The 23,190-nt window shown below is 48.8% G+C and overlaps 1 protein-coding gene and 1 pseudogene across 2 annotated transcripts in view; both read right to left on the bottom strand.

The window, feature by feature from the left end:
• mxi1 (max interactor 1, dimerization protein) overlaps nucleotides 1-23,190 on the bottom strand; it is an 82,259-nt gene that overhangs the window by 21,923 nt on the left and 37,146 nt on the right. The gene's annotated exons all lie outside the window — the stretch shown is intronic.
• Nucleotides 12,846-21,564, bottom strand: LOC119979374 (annotated as a pseudogene).

Genomic DNA, 23,190 nt, shown 5'->3' with positions numbered 1-23,190 from the left:
GGCAGCATAGAGAAATACCTGGAGGCTAACGACAAAGGGAGGTTCAAGTGGAGATGGTCTGGGAGGCGCTGGTCAGGGGAGAGCTAATCTCCATTAGGGCCCATAAGGAGAGGAAAGATCAGAGGGAGAGGCTGGTGGGGGAGATGGTGAGGGTGGACAGGAGGTACACGGAGGGGCCGGAGGAGAGACTGTTGAGGGAGAGGCGTAGCCTCCAGGCCGAATTCGACCGGTTGACCACCAGGACGGCGGAGGCGCAGTGGAGGAAGGCCCAGGGGGCGATCTATGAGTACGGGGAAAAGGCAAGCCAGATGCTGGCGCATCAGCTTCGGAAGCGGGACGCAGCTAGGGAGATTGGGGGAGTTAAGGACAGGAGGGGGAGTGTGGCGCGAAGTGGGGTTGATATCAATGGGATCTTCAGGGACTTTTATGAGGAACTGTATCAGTCCGAGCCCCCACTGGAGGAGGGAGGAATGGGCCGCTTTCTGGACCAACTGAAGTTCCCGAAGGTGGAGGAGGGACTGGTGGTGGGTTTGGGGGCTCCGATTGGGCTGGAGGAGCTGACGAAAGGGATAGGGAGCATGCAGGGGGAGAAGCCAGATGGTTTCCCGGCCGAATTTTACAAAATTTATGTGGATTTGCTGGGCCCGTTGTTGGTTAGGACCTTCAATGAGGCAAGGGAGGGTGGGGCTCTGCCCCCCGACGATGTCCAGGGCACTTATTTCCTTGATCCTGAAGCAGGACAAGGACCCCCTGCAGTGTGAGTCTTACAGGCCAATTTCACTGTTAAATATGGATGCTACGGTGCTGGCGAAGGTCTTGGTCTTGAGAATTGTGTACCGCAGGTCATTCACGAAGACCAGACCGGGTTCATGAAGGGCAGGCAATTGAATGCGAATGTGCGGAGGCTCCTGAACATCATTATGATCCCGGCAAATGAGGGGGAGGCGGAGATAGTGGCGGCGATGGACGCCGAGAAGGCCTTTGATCGGGAAGAGTGGGAGGTGTTGAAGAGGTTCGGGTTTGGGGAGGGGTTCATCAGGTGGATCAGGTTGTTGTACGAGGCCCAGGTGGAGCGTGTGGCCACGAACAAGAGGAGGTCTGAGTACTTTCGGCTGTATCGAGGGATGAGGCAGGGGTGTCCCCTGTCCCCCTGGCGATTGAACCCCTGGCTATGGCACTGAGGGAGTTGAGGAACTGGAGGGGGCTGGTGCGGGGCGGGAAGGAGCATAGGGTACCGCTCTATGCGGACAACCTGCTACTTTATGTCGCAGACCCGGTGGGGGGGATGCCGGAGGTAATGAGGATCCTCAGGGAGTTCGGGGAATTTTCAGGGTATAAGCTCAACATGGGGAAGAGCGAGCTGTTCGTGGTTCACCCAGGAGAGGGGGATTGGTGAGCTCCCACTAAAAAGGGCGGAGAGGAGCTTTAGATATTTGGGGGTCGAGGTGGCCAGGAGCTGGGGGGGCCCTGCATAGACTTAATTTCACGAGGCTGGTGGAGCAGATGGAGGAAGAGTTCAAGAGGTGGGATGCGCTACCGCTGTCTTTGGCGGTCAGTGAAGATGACGGAGCTCCCAAGGTTTTTGTTTCTGTTCCAGTGCCTCCCCATTCTTATCCCGAAGGCCTTTTTTAGACGGGTCAATAGGAGCATAACGGGGTTTGTATGGGCACGTGGGACTCCGAGGGTGAGAAGAGTACTCCTGGAGCAGAGCAAGGATGGGGGGGGGGCTGGTGCTGCCCAATCTCTGTGGATACTACTGGGCCGCTAATGTGGCGATGGTGCGCAAGTGGGTGCTGGAGGGGGAGGGGGCGGCATGGAAGAGGCTGGAAACGGCGTCTTGTGAGGGTAGGAGTCTGGAGGCACTGGCAACAGCGCCGCTGCTGCCTCTCCAACGAGGTATACCAATAGCCCGGTGGTGGCGGCTACCCTAAAAATCTGGGGGCACAGGGGGGAGTTGGGGGCCTCGGTGTGGACCCCGATACGGGGAAACCATCGGTTTGTCCCGGGGAGGATGGAGGGTTTGCGGGGTGGCACAGGGCAGGCTGGGGGACCTATTCGTGGATGGTGAATTTGCACTCCTGGGGAGCTGGAGGAGAGGTACGGGCTCCCCCCGAGAAACGCCTTTAGGTACCTACAGGCAAGGGCATTTGTTAGGCGGCAAGTGGTGGGATTTCCGCTGCTGACGCCACGTGTGGTACAGGATAGGGTGCTCTCGGGGGTGTGGGTTGGAGAGGGGAAGATTTCGGCAATATACCAGGTGATGCAGGAGGAGGAGGAGGCCTCGGTGGAGAAGCTGAAAGGTAAGTGGGAGCAGGAGCTAGGGGAGGTGATCGAGCAGGGGACTTGGGCAGATGCCCTAGGGAGAGTCAACTCTTCCTCTTCATGTGCGAGGCTCAGCCTCATACAGTTCAAGATGTTGCATAGGGCACACATGATCGGGACATGGATGAGCTGGTTTTTTGGGGGTGAGGACAGGTGTGTTAGGTGCTCAGGGAACCCAGCAAACCACACCCATATGTTCTGGGCTAGCCCAGCGCTAGAGGAATTTTGGAAAGGGTGAAATTTGCTTTGAGGGGTTTTTCAAGCGGTGGCAACCGTTCCTAGCAGAACGGTAGACAACAATCAGTGGCAGCAGCAACCGGGTTGGGGGGGGGGGGGGATATATTGGAGGTTTTGTTTTTCCGTTACATTTTTTTGCATTTTGTACTTTATATTTTGTTGTTGATATTTTGTGAAAACTTTAATAAAAAATATTTTTAAAAAAAAAAATAGATTTGTGCTCCAGAAGTTGCTGCATCGCTAGCTAAGCTGTTCCAGTACAGCTACAACACTGGCAATGGTGCAGACTCAATGGGCCGAATGGCCTCCTTCTGCACTGTAAATTCTATGATTCTATGAATGTGTAAAATTGCGCAGGTGGTGTCCTGAGTGTCCCAGGTGAGTGCACAAGAAACAGAACAAATCCAACCCAGCCAATTACTGCCCTATTAGTCTCCAGATAGGAGTCATCAAGAGTGCTGTCAAGTGGCAATAGCAGTTTACTTTTTTTATAACCTGCTCCCAGACACTTAGGTTGGGTTCTGCCAGGGTCACTCAGTTCATGACCTCATTACAGCCTTGATTCAGATATGGACAAAAGAGCTGAATGCCAGAGGTAAGGTGAGAGTTACTGCTCTTGACATCAAGATCGAGGCATTGGCCAAGTATGCGTCAAGGAGTCCTAGCAAAACTGGGGCCAATGGGAATCCGGGAGGGTCTGGATGTGGAGGGAGTGGAGAGAGTTGGGCTACTAGGGACGCAAAGGCCAGGACACCAGCCTCTTTCGCCTCCTGCACTCCCGGCTCTACCGCAACTCCAAAAATCGCGAGTCCCCACCCTGGTTTGACCCTGGATCCAACCACCCTTGACACCGTCCCCGCCACACCCTTCCAGAATTCTTCCAGTGCTGGGCATGCCCAGAACATATGGGCGTGGTTCGCTGGACTCCCCAAACATCTGGTGCACCTATCCTCACCCCCAAAGAACCTACTCATCCTAGTCCCGGACATGTGGGCCCGGTGCAGCACCTTAAATTGGATGAGGCTAAGCCTCGCACATGAGGAGGAAGTCCCGTCCTCTATCTGCTCCCCGAGTTCCTCCTCCCATTTAGCCGTCAGCTCCGACACTGACGCCTCCTCCACCTCCTGCATTACCTTATAGATGTCAGACACCTTCCCCTCTCCGATCCACACCCCCGAAAGCACTCTGTCCATCGTCCCCCGCGAGGGCAGCAGAGGGAATCCCTCTACCTGTCGCCTAGCAAACGCCTTTACCTGCAAGTATCTGAACATGTTCCCTTGGGGAAAGCCAAATTTATCTTCCAGTTCCCCCAGGCTCGCAAACCTCCCGCCAATAAACAGGTCCCTCAATTTGCTGATGCTCGCCCTTTGCCACCCCCTAAATCCACCATCCTTGTTCCCCGGGATGAACCGATGGTTGCCACCCAGTGGAGCCTCCATCGAGCCCCCCGTTTCCCCCCGATGCCGTCTCCACTGTCCCCAGATTCTTAGGGTCGCCGCCACCACCGGGCTCGTGGTAAACCTCTTAGGGGAGAGCGGCAACGGCGCTGTTACCATGGCACCCAGGCTCGTACCTCTACATGACGCCATCTCCATTCTTTTCCACGCCGCACCTCCCCCCTCCATCACCCATTTACGCATCATTGACACATTGGCCGCCCAATAGTACCCCAGAAGGTTGGGCAGCGCCAGCCCGCCTCTATCCCTCCCTCGCTCCAGGAACACCCTCTTCACTCTCGGAATCCCATGTGCCCACACAAAGCTCAAAATACTGCTAGTCACTCTCCTAAAGAAGGCCCTGGGGATAAAGATGGGCAGGCACTGAAAGAGGAACAAGAACCTCGGAAGCAACGTCATTTTGACGGACTGTACCCTCCCCGCCAACGATAATGGCAGCATGTCCCACCTCTTGAACTCCTCCTCCATCTGATCTACAAGTCTGGTGAAATTATGCTTGTGAAGAGTCCCCCAGTCCCTGGCCACCTGTACCCCCAGGTGCCTAAGCGGGAGCCTACCAATTCCTTCCTCCTGGTCTCCAGGGTGCACCACAAACACCTCACTCTTGCCTAAAGTTAATTTAGAACCTGAAAAGGTCCCAAACTCAGCTAGCAACTCCATCACCCCCGGCATCCTTCCCACCGGGTCCGCCACATACAGTAACAGGTCATCGGCGTACAACGACACCCTATGTTCCTCTCCACCTCGCACCAAGCCTCTCCACCTCTCTGAATCCCTCAACGCCATCGCCAGCGGCTCGATTGCCAGTGCAAACAACAAGGGGGACAGGGGGCAACCCTGCCTGGTCCCTCGGTAAAGCCGGAAGTACTCCGACCTCCTCCTATTCATGGCCACGCACGCCATCGGGGCCTCATATAGCAGCCGTACCCATCTAATGAACCCTTCACCAAATCCAAACCTCCCCAACACCTCCCATAGGTACCCCCACTCCACTCTATCGAAGGCCTTCTCCGCATCCAGCGCCACCACTATCTCTGCCTCCCCCTCAATCGCCGGCATCATGATGACATTCAACAATCTCCGCACATTCGTGTTCAGCTGCCTTCCCTTCACAAAACCTGTCTGGTCCTCGTGCACAACCCCTGGCACACAGTCCTCTATCCTGGTGGCCAGGATTTTTGCCAGCACCTTAGCATCCACGTTGAGGAGAGATATGGGCCTGTATGAACCACACTGCTGGGGGTCCTTGTCCCTCTTTAAAATTAACGAGATCAGCGCCCGCGACATCATCGGGGGCAAAGTCCCCCCTTCCCACGCTTCGTTGAGTGTCCGCACCAGCAAGGGGCCCACTAGGTCCACAAACTTTTTATAAAATTCCACCGGGAACCCATCCGGCCCCGGAGCTTTCCCTGACTGCATCTGCCCGATCCCCTTAACTAGCTCCTCCAGCTCAATCGGCGCACCCAACCCCTCCACCTTCTCCTCCTGCACCTTCGGGAAAGAAAGCCCGTCCAGGAACCTCTCCATTCCCCTCCTCTCCCCCGTTGGCTCCGACCGGTACAGTTCCCCGTAAAGGTCCTTGAAGACCTCATTCACCACTACCTCCTTCCGCACCACATTCCCACTCTTATCTCTCACTCCAGCAATTTCCTTAGCCGCATCCCGCTTGCGGAGCTGATGAGCCAGCATCCTACTCGCCTTTTCACCATGTTCGTACACTGCCCCTTGTGCCTTCCTCCACTGTGCCTCCGCCTTTCTAGTGGTCAGCAAATCAAATTTAGCCTGCAGGCTGCGCCTCTCCCCCAACAGTCCCTCCTCTGGTGCCTCTGCATACCTCCTGTCCACCTCCAGCATCTTTCCCACCAGTCTATCCCTCTCACTCCTCTCCCTGTGTGCCCGGATGGATATCAGCTCCCCACGAATCACTGCCTTCAGGGCTTCCCAGACCATCCCCACCTGAACCTCCCCCGTATCATTCACCTCAAGGTACCCCTCAATACTTGCCCGGACCCTCCTACACACCTCCTCCTCCGCCAACAACCCCACATCCAACCGCCACAACGGGTGCTGGTCCCGCACCTCACCCATCTCCAACTCTATCCAATGCGGAGCGTGGTCGGAGATTGCAATGGCCGAATACTCGGCCTCCTCCACTCTCGGAATCAGTCCCCTACTCACCATGAAGAAATCTATCTGAGAGTAGACCCTATGTACGTGGGAGAAGAAAGAGTACTCGCGTGCCCTCGGCCTCACAAACCTCCATGGATCCACCCCACCCATCTGGTCCATAAACCCTCTCAGTACCTTGGCCGCCGCCGGCCTCCTACCCGTCCTAGAGCTGGACCGATCCAGTGAAGGATCCAACACCGTATTAAAGTCCCCCCCATGATCAGACCTCCCGCCTCCAGATCCGGGACCCGTCCCAACATACGCCTCATAAAGCCCGCATCGTCCCAAATTGGGGCATACACACTAGCCAGTACCACCTTCTCTCCTTGTAGCCTGCCCCTAACCATAACATACCTACCCCCCTTATCCGCCACCACCTCCGATGCCTCAAACAACACATTTTTCCCCACCAGAATCGCCACTCCCCGGTTCTTCACATCCAACCCAGAGTGGAAAACCTGCCCCACCCATCCCTTCCTCAGGCGGACCTGGTCCGCCACCTTCAGGTGAGTCTCCTGAAGCATTGCCACATCTGCCTTTAGCCCCTTCAGATGAGCCAGTACCCTCGACCGCTTCACCGGCCCATTCAACCCTCTCGCATTACAGGTGACCAACCGGATCAGAGGGCGTCCCGCCCCCCTCCCCCGTCGACTAGCCATAGCCCGTCGACTGCCCGCCAGCACCCCCTGCCCGACCCAGTCCCCACAGTGACAACACCTCACCTCTGTCCCCCCAGCCCCCACCAGCTCCTTCCTGACCCTACCAGCAGCAACCCGGTATTCCCCTTTCCCTCCCTCCCTTCCCCCCCAGGCTAGGAACCCTCCCAGCCGCGAACCGTCCTCCATTGTACTTCCGTGCGTCAGCTAACTTCTGCTGACCCCGGAAACTCCCGCCAATAACCCGACCCCTCCCAAAGTGGGATCATCCCCCAATCTATCCCTCCTCCAGGCACCGCGCCAGTGCAGGGAAGAACCAGTTAAGGCCCCGCCTCCCCCCGTCACCGTCTCCGCCCCCCAGCGCGGGAAACCAGAGGAAAGCCCGCGCTTTCACACTGCCCCACCACACCCTTCTGACGCAGCTCCCAAATACCAGCCCCACTCCATACCCCCAACCCGACATAGAATACAACAAAGCCCCCCGACCCTCCCCGCAAGATACACAACTCAAACAATGCCCCACAGCAAAAAAAAAACATAGCAGAACAACACCCCTGTAAATAACCACATCAAAATTGCAAAAGTACAAAAAAAAAAGAGAACACAGCAACAGCAGAATCCAGCACTAAAATATTACAACGGACCCCGCAACCCCCAGTTCAAGTCCAGTTTCTCCGTCCGCACAAAGGCCCACGCCTCCTCCAGGGAATCGAAATAATAATGCCGGTCCGAATAAGTTACCCACAGGCGCGCAGGCTGCAACATTCCAAACTTCATCTTTTGCCTGTAAAGCACCTCTTTCGTCCGATTAAATCCGGACCGCCGCTTAGCCACCTCCGCACTCCAATCCTGGTAGATCCATACTACCCCATTCTCCCACTTGCTGCTCTTCACCTTCTTGGCCCAGCGCAGCACACACTCCCGATCACTGAACCGGTGGAACCTCACCAGCACCGCACACGGGGGTTCATTTTCCTTAGGCCTCCTGGCCAGCACCCTGTGTGCGCTCTCCAGCTCCAAGGGTATTTGAATTTATTAATGGTGTAATGGTGTTTTAAGCCTCACCATTCTGTGTTCGAGAATTTGCAAAAAATACTGGCCTTCGAAACAGCAGCTGCAGCACAAATCCATCTCCACCACCAACTACTTAAGCTTTGTTGTTCCAAACAGGTGAAATTTCAAACTAAATACCCCAGTCCCCGAAAATTACGGACTATGGCTTTGGTGCACTTTCACAAATACAGTCCTCTCTATGGTCATAAGAAGGTGGGAGCAAGAAAATAAACTACAAGTCTCAAACAACACATCCCACTGCTTAGATCATTTTAGGTTATTTTTTGTTCACTCTTTCTAGATTTTGGCAAAATGTATTTGATACAGAAACAGAACAGCTGGGCTCCATCTTGGAAAATATACATCGCCATTACTCCTTTCCTAGCAATTTATCACTATACTGATACACAATTAGGAGTCGAGAACGTGGATTCATAAAGGTGTGGTCAAATATGTTTCAGCTGGTAAAGATCAGATTCTGCTTGTAAAACTAGGCCTATAAAAGCTTAACAGCATGCAGTTGCACTGGACAAACTACTCCTTGCCTAACAAGAATCACATTGTGGTTAACTCTTCAATTACATTATTATTTAAATGCTCCGATACCTTTTAGTGAAAAGTACTTTAGTGAAAAGTACAATACTGAAAATCTAACTTTATGGAAACAGGAAAAAGTGCATTCTACAATATATTGAAAGCTTTTTACATTTTTTGTATCGGGGTCATTGTCAGAATTCTCAAATATTAATATTGCACAGAAACAAAAATCATAAAATCCAGAAACCCTACACAGAAGTTTTTTTTAAAACCTTGGTTCAATAGAAGTTATAATTATTTCAACTACAGAAGTGATTGCTGAATAACTGGTTTCAGACTACAAGGATCTTTGACCTGGAAAACATGGGGCGCGATTCTCCGCCCCCCACGCCGGGTGGGAGAATAGTGGGAGGGCCTCCCGACATTTTTCACACCCTCCCGCTATTCTCTCCCGCCCCCCCCCCCCCACGCCACAAATCGCCGCTCGCCGTTTCTTATGGAGAGCGACGATTCTCCGAGGCCGATGGGCCGAGCCTCCATGCCCGTTTCAACACGGCAGCAAACACACCTGCTCGCTGCCGTCGTGAAACGGGCGCCAGATGCCCGTTTGGGCATCTGGGGGCTCGATTGGCACGGCAGTACCACAGCCATGCCAAGGGGGGCATAGGCTGGGCACCGATCGCGGACCGTGCGTCCGTAATGGTCGCACTCTTTTCCCTTCGCCGCCCCGCAAGATCAAGCCGCCACGTCTTGCGGGGCGGCTGAGGGAAAAGACGGCAACTGCGCATGCGCGGGTTGGTGTTGTCCAACCTGCGCATGCGCGGACGACGTCATCGGCCGTGTCAGCCGGTGTGATGCTTGACGTGCGGCCTTGACGACCGTCGTCAAGGCCGCGCCGCCATGACGCACGGAGCCGCGCCCCTAGCCCCGCCCGGGGGCGGGGGGGGGGGGGGGGGGGGGGGGGGGGAAGAGAGAGAGAATCGTCCTCGGAAGTAGGCGTGAAGGCTGCCGTGGGTCACGGCCTGTCCCACGGCAGTCTTTACGATTCTCCGCATTTGCGGAGAATCTCGCCCATGGGTTCCGCTTATACTGCAGTTGAAGTGGTCCAACTTCCTTTTTTGATCCCCAAGGTAACTGGTATAGTTGATAGTTCTTCCTCTTCAGGAACGGGCCTCCTCTTTCAAATCTGCTACATTCAACCCTTCGCTCAATGAAAACACCTGACCCCCGAATCCTTGAAAACTGTGACCCACCTTCAATATCACTTTCTTCTCCAAAGAGTTGAACGTGTTATCACCTCCCAAAACCTGGAACTCCCACATTTAAATCCCTCCAATCAGGTTTCCATGCCCGCCACAGCAAACGCACTCTTACTAAAGTAAACAATTCTATCTATATGTCTGACAAAGCTAAAATACTCCTCTAGATCTGTCTGCAGCAACTGACATGGTAGACAACACCCTCCTCCTTCACAGTGATCCAGCTGGTGGAACTGCACTCATCGCATCAATATAATCATTGTCAGAGAATCATATGCAAAAGTTTCTCTTCATACTCCTACACGGTTAGCTCTAGCTCAGGTGTCACCCAAGGATCTATTGATCACCCTCTCAATGGCGTTGCCTCCCCCAAATATCAATAATCATCGCTGTAATCTCCTCTAGCCCACAACCCTCAGCAATATCAGTGTTTTGTGCCCACTGGTGGCCATGCTTTTTCACATGCCCAATTCTGTGATACTGCTCTGTCATAGTTCCCTCCTACTAGTTGTATCAAAGATACTAGAATCCCTCCAATGTCGTCGCTTCCCATTCCTGCAGTCAGCTCTGCTGTATCCCTCCTCTTTATCTTTGACATGCTCTTCCTTGGCAACAGAAATACTGGATCAGATTCTACATACACACTAACAGTATTTAGCTTCACTTTCCCACCTTAGCCAATAAACCCAGCACCAATATAACCCTTGCCAACAGCCATCCAAAACTAAGACCAAGATGAACCAAAACCTTCTCTAGCCAAGTGCAGAAAAACGTTGTTCTTTCATCTCCAACTTTATTCTGTGCTGTACTGTTCTATGTTCAATGCCTTCCGAGACACCATCTCAGCCAAACACTGGGTTTCGAACACTGGCATGTTGTCCTATTCTATTTGACCTCTGCTTCCTCCCTCAAATTTGATCAGCCATCCAGAAAATATTCTTTCATCTTGAAACATTAACAATTTCGGCCCCATTTTCCTACCCTCTGCAAGCAAAAGCCTAATCCATGTTGTTATTCCCTTGGCACTGGACATCTTGAGTGCTTCCTTTGCTGCTCCCCATAAATTAAGGCCGCGATTCTCCCAAAGGGAGACAAGTGCCGGCGCCGGAGTGAAAACCGGAGTGTTTCACTCCGGCGTCGGAGGCTGCTCCTCGCCCCCTATTCTCCCACCCACAGGGGGCTAGGAGCGGCGGCGCTTCAATCTCGCGCACCGGGCCTTGCCACCCGCGTCAAAGCGCGCCGCCTGAATGACGGCACCCGCGCATGCGCAGGTTGGCCGGCGCCAACCCACGCATGCGCGGTTGCCGTCTTCCCCTCCACTGCCCCGCAAGACATGGAGGAGTGATCTTGCGGGGCGGCGGAGGGAAAAGAGTGCGTCTTTTAGAGACGCTGGCCCGACGATCGGTGGGCACCGATCGCGGGCCAGACCCCTCCTGAGCACCCCCCTGGTGCTCGATCCTCCCTCTGCCCCCCACAGGCCCCACACGCAGCGGTCGCATGCTGGCAGCGACCAGGTGTGGTTGGCGCCGGCGTGAACCGGGCGTATTAGGCAGGCTGCTCGACATGAGTGGCAATTCTCCGAACGGCCTGTCGCAAAAGCGACACGCCGTTTTGGGGGGGGGGGGGGGGGGGGGGGGGGGGGAGAGAATCGCGTGGGGCGGCGTGGCGTGAATCGCCCGGCACTTCCGCGATTCTCTCACCCGGCGTTGGCGTCGGAGAATCGCGCCCATAGTCTGCATACATGCCACATCCCATCACACTTTACTTCCCAAGCTCAAATGACTCCTGTGCCTCAAAAGATTCTTATCCTCAAATCCATGCAAAGCCTCATCACTTCCTGCTATAGTGATCACATCCAGCCATGTTATGCATGTTCCCATTTCTCTCCAGATAAGATCATTTACATGTGCTGCTCAATCATCAACATCAGTAGCCCTTCCAACCACTAAGTTCAGTTCTTTGGAATTATTTTTCAGCATGTCTGCCTGATCAAATGCCTCCCTGTTTCAACAGCCTGACTTATAACTATGATTCTGGGCCATTCTAACCTTCTCCCCTTAATTTTTCCTAGCTGATCCACATTCACTCTTTGTCAAACATTGCAAAGCCCTGAGATATCTCTTTATGAATTACAATGCAAATTGCTGTTCTGCTGAAACTGCCCACTAGACTTTGCGTGAAAGTCGCCAGTAGTGACTACTTCATTCCTTTGGGGAAACATAAGACTTCCACTCAGTATGTCCTCAACTTAGCTGAGCCTAGTAGTCATTTCAAAATCCATGGCTAAAATAACTGTTAATTATTTGCCAGACTTTCAAATGCGCTTCAAATTCACTCCGGCGTCGGAGGCAATTAACAATTTCCAACAGTTTCTAAAATTGCACAGTTAACTTAAATGTAAATCAAATGTCACAAATGCTATTTAAGGACATGTTCTGCAGTAGTACAGGACAAAGAAATTATGCAAGATCAGCGGGAAATAAAAACTCAAAACAGATTTTTAAATTTAGAGTACCCAGTTTAGTTATTCCAATTAAGGGGCAATTTAGCGTAGCCAATCCACCTACCCTGCACATCTTTGGGTTGTGGGGCGAAACCCACACAAACACGGGAGAATGTGCAAACTCCACATGGACAGTAACCTAGAGCCAGGATCAAACCTGGGACCTCGGCGCCATGAGGTAGCAGTGCTAACCACTGCTCCACCGTGCTGCCCAAAACATACATTTTAAAAGGAGAATGTCTAATATGAAAGATGCACTTCCAAGAGTGCAGCTCTGGAGTTTCAGTATAGATCTTCATGCTCAAGTCCTGGAGTGGGACTTGAATGGAGAACTTCAAAGGCAAGAGTGCCAGCCATTAAGCCACAGTTAGCTACTAGGTCATATTCCTGCAAAAAGTCATGGCTATCACATTTATTAACAAAGCTCGAAAATTGAATTATAGAAAGTCCTCATTAAAAAAAAAACAACAGCAGGGTAGATGGCCAATCCACCTACCCTACACATCTTTGGGTTGTGTGTGTGTGTGTGTGTGTGTGTGTGTGGGGGGGGGGGGGGGGGGGGGGACCCACGCAAACACGAGGAGACTGTGCAAGCTCCACACGGACAGTGACCCGGGGCCAGGGTCGAACCCGGTCCGCAGTCTCTGGCAGTATTTTCTTCATCCATCAAATTATATAATTCTTCAATACACAAACCTCACCAACTCCATTGATTTTCTCTCTAGTCTTCCTCCTGAAGAACTTTACCTTGACAATGACAGAATATTTAGGCAGTCCTCTTTTCCCTAGGACTTTGTAGTAACCGCATGCCCAATGTCAATAAAAGGTGCTTGGTCTTCAGATTTCTTGGCATAGTTTAGTCTCATGTGTTCACTGAGCAGTCCACAGCGTATCAAGATTTATTGTCAAACAAAACAACTGATCCTTCTTTAGACGGTAATGTTTCATACTAACTTTCCAAAGTAATATGGGTGATATTTATCAAAGTTGATTCTGTGATGAAGCTTAATAACCACCAGGATGCTCCCCTTATTTGCCATTATGGCCATGACAAATAACACGTCCTCTCAGCTTCCTGGTTTTTCCTCAATCTGGACAGCATCTTGACTGATAATATAATTGATGCAAGGCCTCTAGAGAACAGTAATTCAACCTGCCAACTAGGCATGAAATTGACAGCATTTAAAAAAAAAAATTGTGTTGTTCTGGTCTACCAAAATACCCACTTTAAGATTTAAAAGAGGAAGTGATATGGGCCAAGTTGCTTGTTATGTTTATACCACAGTTACCACATCCTGGAAATAACTATATGCAGTGGGAGCTGCTTAGTTATTTTTTTCTCAATGCCTCACCTAGACATGCAAAATTCGAATGAAGACTTAAGCCAGCACTTTGAAAAACCAATGTAAAACTTTAAAATACTTGCACAATTATACCAAAGGCCAAGTAATGTTTTTCCTCCAATTTCCCACTCATGCTGCCTGATCTGGAAGGTAGCGGCTCATGGTATGGACTCTCAGATATTGGTACCAACAATCCTTCAGTACCTTGTAGATTTGGCCATTCTTGGGGATTAGGTGTTTTGGGGAGAAGGCAGGAGAATGGGGATGAGAAAATATCAGCCATGATTGAATGGCTGAACAGACGCGATGGGCCGAGTGGCTTAATTCTGCTCCTATGTTTTATGGTCTTCTTTGAGTATACAAAAAGGACAGCCTGAGGGACAGGCTTCAGAGTTTTGCAGTAGTATTGCTTATAACTTCCAAGAGAGTTAAGTATATTCCAATTACCCCATCTTTTCTCTCTAGTGATTTTGAAGCGCTCAGCTGACAATTGACAGCACTCAACTTGGAACACAATCTTTACAAACATCAACCACTTCAAAGAGAGAGTTAAGTGCAGAGTTCAAAGTTACCGAATAATGAAAAGATGAATGAAGCACGGCTCACAGCTGTGTCTGTGGAAGCTGTCAATCACAGCCCAAGGGAAATTAATGAATGTCTTGCAGCTCAAGATATGGAGTGGTTTAAACACAGGTCACTGGGTACTCTTTCCAGACGGGTCACTTTTCTGTCGGTGGGGTGCCTCCGTGGGGAGGTCTCCCTATTTAGGGGGCCTCTGCAGGGAGCTCTCCCTATTTAGAGGGCTTCCGCATGGTCTCCCTATTTAGGGGGCCTCTGTGGGGGGTTCTCCCTAGTATGGGGATCTCTGTGGGGGGGGGTCCCCCTATTTAGGGATGGGGGGGGGTGCGCCCCTATTTACGGCACCTCAGCCGGGGTTTCCCCCTATTTAGGGCATCTCAGCCAGGGTTTCCCACTATTTAGGGTATCCCTGTCAGTGGGACTTGGAGGGGGGTCACTTTATTTAGGCGTTCTCTTTATTCAAGGGGTCTCTGGGTGAGTCTCTGGGCCCTCGTGTGTAAGGGGTTACCCTCAGGGCCCAAGGCAGGGTCCATTAAGTCAGGGTCACACTCTTAAACACCAGCAGTGATCCCCGCCCGTGATTCCCAGCCCAGAGGACCTCAGAATAACGAGGGCCTGGAGCCTGTTGTGTTAGGCCCGTTAAGTGGATGCAAATGCTTTATTATGAAATGAAAATTGCTTATTGTCACGAGTAGGCTTCAATGAAGCTACTGTGAAAAGCCCCTAGTCGCCACATTCCGGCACCTGTTCGGGGAGGCTGTTACGGGAATCGAACCGTGCTGCTGGCCTGCTTGGTCTGCTTTCAAAGCCAGCGGTTTAGCTCTGTGCTAAACAGCCCCTGATCCCGCCCCCAGCAGGAGCCAGAGCATCACACCAGTTTTTACCCCGGATGCCCTATTCTCCACCACATTGTGTACCCTGCTACTGGCGGTGAATAATCCAGGCCACAGCCATTGTGTTGCTTACCACAGCAAACATCCCAAGACATTTTGCAGTTCAATGTCAAGTAGGAGGGAAAATTAGGGAAGCCAATTGGCTTCAAAAATGTAAATTTAAGAAGGCTTTCTAACTTGATTAAAATTGAATGCACTGAAGTTAGATCAGTTTTACCTACCACACCAAGAAGCAATACTCAGTCTAATCTCTCACCTGGAGCTAAAGATAAAGGGAAGAAGCAATGTCATCTCCGCATTTTTAAACAGAAACTGACAATAAGTAATGCTAAAAAAAGTGTTTAAATTAATCCATAAACGTATACATGCAGATTTGAATCCCAAGCCATTTTGTACTGTATGAATACTTTCAGTCAAAAGAAACAGGATGATCAGCAAAAGGCTGTCACAAAACAAATAAGTTTTTCAACTAAGTATTGCCTTCCATGTCTTCTCCACTCATCCTCCAAAAATAATTGACGAATCAATTTAATTACTTTAATGTTAGTTGTAGTGTATTGCCATGGACAAACTGTTGCAGTGTATGCCTACACAACAACAGCGTTAAAAAGACCATATTCATCTGCTGTGATAGTATATTTGAGGATGTAAAAAGAATTATACATATGTAATTCTTCTTTAGCACACTTGTGAATCAAATAAATTTTGGTCTATTTTGTATTTCATTTTTTACAATAGCTTTCCAGCAGATGGCTCATATTAAAATTATTTTTTTCAGTCATCAATTTTGCACACCAAAGTAAAAGTTAAGCGCAATATGACATGGGACGGCACGGTGGCACAGTGGTTAGTACTTCTGCCTCACAAGCTGGGTACCCGGGTTCAATTCCGGCCTTGGGTGGCTGCCTGTGTGGAGTTTGTAGCTTCTTCCCAGTGTCTGCGTGGGTTTCCTCCGGGTGCTCTGCTTTCCTCACACAGTCCAAAGATGTGCAGGCTAGGTGAATAGGCCATGCTAAATTGACCCATAGTGTCCAAAGATGTGCAGGTTAGATAGGGTTATGGAAAGGGAAGCAGGGTGGCGCAGTGGTTAGCACTGCTGCCTCACGGCACCATGGTCCCAGGTTCGATCCCAGCTCTGGGTTACTGTCAGTGTGGAGTTTGCCACACATTCTCCCTGTGCCTGCGTGGGTTTTGTTCCCACAATCCCAAGATGGAGTGGACCTAGGTAGGATGCTCTTTCAGAGGGCAGGTGCAGACTCAATGGTCCTAATGGCCTCCTTCTGCACTGTAGAATTATATGATTCTACGGTGAGCTTTCCTCCATTCTTCACTAACATGGTGTCTTCATTCCAACCTCAAAAGCAATTTTTTCACCATCTGTTACAAGTTCTATTTTTGATGCAATGGACATTTTTAGAATGTAATTGCCATGAGCTTGGAGCCTTTTTAAAAAAACAAAATCAAAATTTTTTTCCTCAGACAGCTGAAGGCTGCATTGACACACTGGAGGTGATGTTGCATTGCCTCATCGATGTCTGCCCGTGCTGAGAGGAGGCTCCCATGGCATGAGAAATGATCATTGTAACCCTGTAGTCTCAGTAATGATGCCAATGAAACTAAACAGATAATCATAAAAACCCACCAAGTTCACCAAGGTCCTTCAAAGGAGAAAATTTGCTGTCCTGATCCACTCTGGTCTACATATGACCCCAGACCCACTCAGCAGGCAGTTAAAATTGGAGTATCATGTGTGTTATAAGACCCCAATCTGCATTTATTACTGAGAATCCCAGAGCATTAAAATCATAATTGGTAGGAAGTGATCAAGAAATGGAGTTAATAAGGAAAAGTTGAAAATCACTCCCATATTATACAATGACAGACATATGTGCACACTCAGGGTAGCCCATGTGGCAAATTTCTCTTCTTGGCAAGGGTGCAAGACGTAGCAATATGCTAAGTAGAAGATACTTCCTTAAGCAGAGTTAAAACAGAAAGCAGGTAATCCTCCACATCATTAATGCACAGGGCTACTTTCTTACAATCGTAAGTGTAACATAGGCAGAAGTACAAGATAAAGTCGCTGCATGTGCTCAATATTTTTCTACTGTACTAATCAAATGGTGACACCATCAGCTTTTGGAAATCACGGGGAAGCACGGTGGCGCAGTGGTTAGCATTGCTGCCTCACGGCGCAGAGGTCCCAGATTCGATCCCAGCTCTGGGCCACTGTCCGTGTGGAGTTTGCACATTCTCCCCGGGTCTGCATGGGTTTCACCCACATAACCCAAAGATGTGCAGGGTAGGTGGATTGGCCACTTTAAATTGCACCTTAATTGGAAAAAAATTAATTGGGTAATCTAAATTTGTAAAACAAAACTTTTGAAAATCACAAATCAAGATTTACAACCACATATACATTTTCATGGATGCAGAGAGAAACTCACAATTATAGTCTGGGATTCTCAATCTGTTCACGGCAGCAGGATGCTCCAGTACTACTGCAGTGAATGGGGACATTTGGCTGAGCGCCAACATCTCCGTCCTTAGGGTAGCACGGTGGTGCAGTGGTCAGCACTGCGGCCTCACGGCGCCGAGGTCCCAGGTTCGATCCTGGCTCTGGATCACTGTCCATGTGGAGTTTGCACATTCTTCCCATGTTTGCATGGGTTTCGCCCCCCACAACCCAAAGATGTGCAGGGTAGGTGGACTGTCCGGTACATTGCCCCTTCATTGGAAAAAATGAATTGGGTTCTCCAAATTTAAAAAAAAACTTCTCCATCCTCGCTACTAGAGTAGTCCCAAGCTGCATTCATTTCTTTCAACACCTGCCATATTTCATCTGTTTCAGCCAATTTTACTTCAAACCAGCGCTGTCGCTCCAGCATTTTTTTTTAAATTTGGAGAACCCAATTCATTTTTTCCAATGAAGGGGCAATGTACCGGAGTCCACCTACCCTGCACATCTTTGAGAGGCGGGCCTTCATGAATAAGCTATTCATCACCTAGATGTAGCAGTTTTAAAAAAATATACCCAGGCGTCCAATTTTCTACCTCTTGTTCTTTGACAATAGACAATTATCACAGTGCTGAGGGAATATTGTTTTTTAAAACTAATCATCCCATTATTTGATTGCGTACTGCTAAAAAAAAACCTTTATTTGTTTCAATAAATCATACTAAGAATTTTTTTCTTTAAATTAAGAGTACCCAGTTCATTTATTCCAATTAAGGGGCAATTTAGCGTGGTCAATCTACCTAACCTGCACATCTTTGGGTTGTGTGGGCAAAACCCACTCAAACACGGTGAGAATGTGCAAACAGTGACCCAGAGCCGGAATCGAACCTGGGATCTCGGAGCCGTGAGGCAGCTGTGCTATCCACTGCGCCACTGTGCTGCCCTTCATACTAAGAATTTTTAATGAAGGTCTGTGATGCAGCTACAACTTGAACCAAAAGCAGATAGCTTGAACATCACTTGACAGCATTCATGAAAATTATCAATCCAACGTGTGAATTGTTAACATATATGTAATTTAAAAATTACCAAATAAATAAATTAATGAATTCTACGCAAGTTCAAGAACAATATTTGAGAGTTCGGTGGTTAGGGATCTTGTAGTTTTGGGGCGGTGGGGTAAACAGCCCTTGGCAAAGGAGAAAAATCACATCCAGTATTTATTTATAAATTTTTAAATTTAGAGTACCCAATTCATTTTAGAGTGGCCAATCCACCGACCCTACACATCGTTTGGGTTGTGGGGGTGAAACCCACGCAAACACAGGGAGAATGTGCAAAGTCCACACGGATAGTGACCCAGGGCCGGGATCAAACCTGGGCACCTTGGCGCCATGAGGCAGCAGTGCTAACCACTGCGGCACCGTGCTGCTCAACATCCAGATTTATGAGCCAAAGTCACTGTCCTTATGGAGTTTGTACATTCTCCCCGTGTCTGCATGGGTCTCACCCCCACAACCTAAAAAATGCAAAGTGTAGGTAGATTGGCCACGTAAATCGCTTCTTAATTGGACAAAATATATATATGGATACTCTAAATGTATTTTAAAAAACGTCTTCATGAACTTTGCTGAATTAACTTTGACGAATTCCTTTAAAGGTGGGAATTACAACTGTAACCGTAACCCTTTCATGGACAAACTCCCCACAACAAGGAATGTCCCCATCCGACAGGCAAAAGCTTTAGCATAGGTTTTCGAGGAAGTAGGTTATTTAGATTTGTGGAGAACACTGCATCTTAAGGATAAAGAGTTCACTTTCTTCTCTGCTCCCCACGAATGCTAGAATTGACTGTTTTTTCATGCCAAAAACAATCCTACACTCAGTGACTTCCTGCTTTATAGGTAGTGTTGTGATTTCTGATCATGCACCCATCCTCCTGAATTTTTATTCAAGGGGACCTGTCCCAGATTTAAATCTTGGAGATTTGATGCATCTTTGCTCAGGGATCATAACTGTATCTAGTACTTCAAGGCAGAATTTGATCTCTTCTACTCAGTCAATTCTCTGTGATGCAAGCCATCCGCAAGGCTTATGATAGTGGTTTGGTCCTCTCATACATAGGCAACAAAAGGCGTAAAATGCTGGAGCGACGGGCAGCACGGTGGCGCAGTGGTTAGCACTGCAGTCTCACGGCGCCGAGGTCCCAGGTTCGATCCCGGCTCTGGGTCACTGTCCGTGTGGAGTTTGCACATTCTCCCCGTGTTTGCGTGGGTTCCGCCCTCACAACCCAAAAATGTGCAAGCTAGGTGGATTGGCCACGCTAAATTGCCCCTTAATTGGAAAAAATGAATTGGGTACTCTAAATTTTTTTTTAAATGCTGGAGCGACAGCACTGGTTTGAAGTAAAATTGGCTGAAACAGAGGAAATATGGCAGGTGTTGAAAGAAATTAATGCAGCTTGGGACTACTCTACAAAAGTTCTACGAGTTTGAAACCAAAGCAAGAAGATACCTGGCTTTTACAGGAAGAGGGCAGATTCTAGGGTTATTCCCTCTGTGCTACACTCCAAGGGTAATAGGGTGATTAAAATGGAGAACATTAATCACGCATTCAAAGATTTTTGTGCCAAATTATATAAATAGACCAATTCTGGGGATGCGTTGACACATATGGAACATTTTTTCTCCTCCTTATACTCCCAACAATTTCTGATGACCAACGGTCAATCCTGAATGCTGCCATTTCTAGGATGGAGGTGGCTCATGCCCAGAGAGAACTTCAATCTGGTACGGTTTTGGATGTGATTTAAAAAAAAAATAAAGTTACAGCACCCAATTCATTTTTTCCAAATAAGGGGCAATTTTAGCACATCCAATCTACCTACCCTGCACAGCTTTGGGTTGTGGGAGTGAAACTGCAAAGATGGGGAGAATGTGCAATTTCACATGGATAGTGACCCAGGGCCAGGATCGAACCTGGGATCTCGGCGCCGTAAGAGAGCATTGCTAACCACTCTGCAACCGTGCTGCCTTGGATGTGAATTTAAAGACTTGCTAATTGATCCTTTGATTGGTATGCATAACCAATCATTTGAAGCAGGCCTGCTACTGCCGACAGACACTTCGTGAAGCAAATATTTTCTTAATTTTGAAGGCAAGCAATAATCTCGAAGGGTATGCATCCTACAGGCCAATCCCGCTCCTGAATGTACATTTGAAATTGTTGTCTCAGGTGCTGGTATAGCACTTAGAAAGAATCCTCCCTATGGTTATTCAGGACGATCAGACTGGGTTCATAAAGGGTCAGAATTCATATAACAATGTTAGGTTACTATTATAATTCAGGTCTTTCAAAAGCAGGCATTAGATGGTTTAGTGATCTGTTTGGTGCAGAGAAGTTTTTGACGAGCTAAATGGAATTATTTATTTTATATGCTGTAGAAGATTGGTTTGGGAGGTGAGTGGGGAGTTTGTTAAGTGCATAACTTTACAAAAGTCTACTAGCAGCAGTTCTTACTGGCAATTATAGATATGGTAATTTCTGCGTCCAGCAAGGGACTAGGCAGGGCTGCCCATCATCCCAGTTATTGTTCGCAATGGCTATTGAGTCCCTAGTGGAGGCAAATTAGACAGGATCCTTCGATATTTGGGCTATTCAGTGGAGGAGAGCAACAAAGTCCGAGGCTGCGTCTCTGAGTAGACTTAGAGGGAGACCTTCCATCTTTTCTTTTTTTAATATATTTAGAGTACCCAATTATTTTTTTTTCCATGCAGACACGAGGAGAATGTGCAAACACCACACAGACAGTGGCCAAGGGTCACGTGGAACCCGGGTCCTCAGTACCGTAGGCAGCGGTGATAACCACTGTGCCACCTTGCCGCCACGTCCCATCTTTTCTAATTTCCCAGTTAGATGGTCCCCCTCAGGGTTTACTTATTTGGGTATTTTTCTTATCCCCTCTTTCAGACATTTGCATATCAAGTGGGACCTACATCATTGGTCCTCCTTACCGATATGGTGGCTTTGCAGGGCAACACTGATTAAGATGAATGTGTTGCCTCGGTTATTATATCCTTTACAGGTGCTGCCTATCATGCTTTTTGCTAACATCCAAAAGGAAAATTAATGGGATGCTCAGTTCTTTTATATGGAACAAAAAGAAACCTCGTTAAAACTAGCCAAACTGCAGCTTCCAGTTCATACGGAGGGGTTGGGGTGCCAAATATTAAAAAGCATCAGTTAGCTACTTATCTTAAGATTAATACAAGAATAGATCAGAGAGATCAGTAACATTGTTAAGACTGTACTACAGGCCTCCCAAAAGCAAGCGTGAAGTAGAGGTACAAATATGTAGACAGATTATAGAACAATGTAGGAGCAATAGGGTGGTTGTGATGGGAGATTTTAACTTCCCCAACACTGAATGGGACTCATGTAGTGTTGGAGGCGTACATGGAGCAGAATTTGTAAGGAGCATCCAGGAGAGTTTTTTAGAGCAGTATGTAAATAGTCCAACTCGGGAAGGGGCCATACTGGACCTGGTATTGGGGAATGATCCCGGCCAGGTGGTTGACGTTTCAGTCGGTGATTACTTTGGGAATAGCGATCACAATTCCATAAGTTTTAGAATACTCATGGACAAAGACGAGAGTGGTCCTAAAGGAAGAGTGCTAAATTGGGGAACGGCCAACTATAACAAAATTCGGCAGGAGCTCGGGAGTGTGGATTGGGAGCAGCTGTTTAAGGGTAAATCCACATTTGAAATGTGGGAGTCTTTTAAGGAAAGGTTGATTAGAGTGCAGGACAGACATGTTCCTGTGAAAATGAGAGATAGAAATGGCAAGATTAGGGAACCATGGATGACAGGTGGAATTGTGAGACTAGCTAAGATGAAAAAGGAAGCATACATAAGATCGAGGCGACTCAAAACTGAAGAAGGTTTGGAGGAATATCGGGAAAGTAGGACATATCTCAAACGCGCAATAAAGAGGGCTAAAAGGGGTCATGAAATATCTTTGGCTAACAGGGTTAAGGAAAATCCCAAAGCCTTTTATTCGTACATAAGGAGCAAGAGGGTAACTAGAGAAAGGATTGGCCCACTCAAAGACAAAAGAGGGAATTTATGGTGGAGTCAGAGGAAATGAATGAGCGTCTTAATGAGTACTTTGCATCGGTATTCACCAAGGAGAGGGACATGATGGATGTTGAGGCTAGGGATGGATGTTTAAATACTCTAGGTCATGTTGGCATAAGGAAGGGGGAGGTTTTGGGTATTCTAAAAGGCATTAAGGTGGACAAGTCCCCAGGACCGGATGGGATCTATCCCAGGTTACTGAGGGAGGCGAGGGACGAAATAGCTGGGGCCTTAACAGATATCTTTGCAGCATCCTTGAGCACGGGTGAGGTCCCGGAGGACTGGAGAATTGCTAATGTTATCTCTTTGTTTTAGAAGGGTAGCAGGGATAATCCAGGGAATTATAGACCTGTGAGCTTGACGTCAGTGGTAGGCAAACTGTTGGAGAAGATACTGAGGGATAGGATCTATTCACATTTGGAAGAAAATAGACTTATCAGTGATACGCAGCATGGTTTTGTGCAGGGAAGGTCATGTCTTACAAACTTAATAGAATTCTTTGAGGAAGTAACAAAGTTAATTGATGAAGGAAGGGCTGTAGATGTCATATACATGGACTTCAGTAAAGCAGATAAAGTTTCCCATGG

This window comes from Scyliorhinus canicula, chromosome 16 (genome assembly GCF_902713615.1).
Source record: "Scyliorhinus canicula chromosome 16, sScyCan1.1, whole genome shotgun sequence".
In the NCBI taxonomy this organism is placed as follows: domain Eukaryota; kingdom Metazoa; phylum Chordata; class Chondrichthyes; order Carcharhiniformes; family Scyliorhinidae; genus Scyliorhinus; species Scyliorhinus canicula.
Note: the sequence above shows the minus strand (reverse complement) of the source record. Positions and strands in the feature narration are given on the sequence as shown.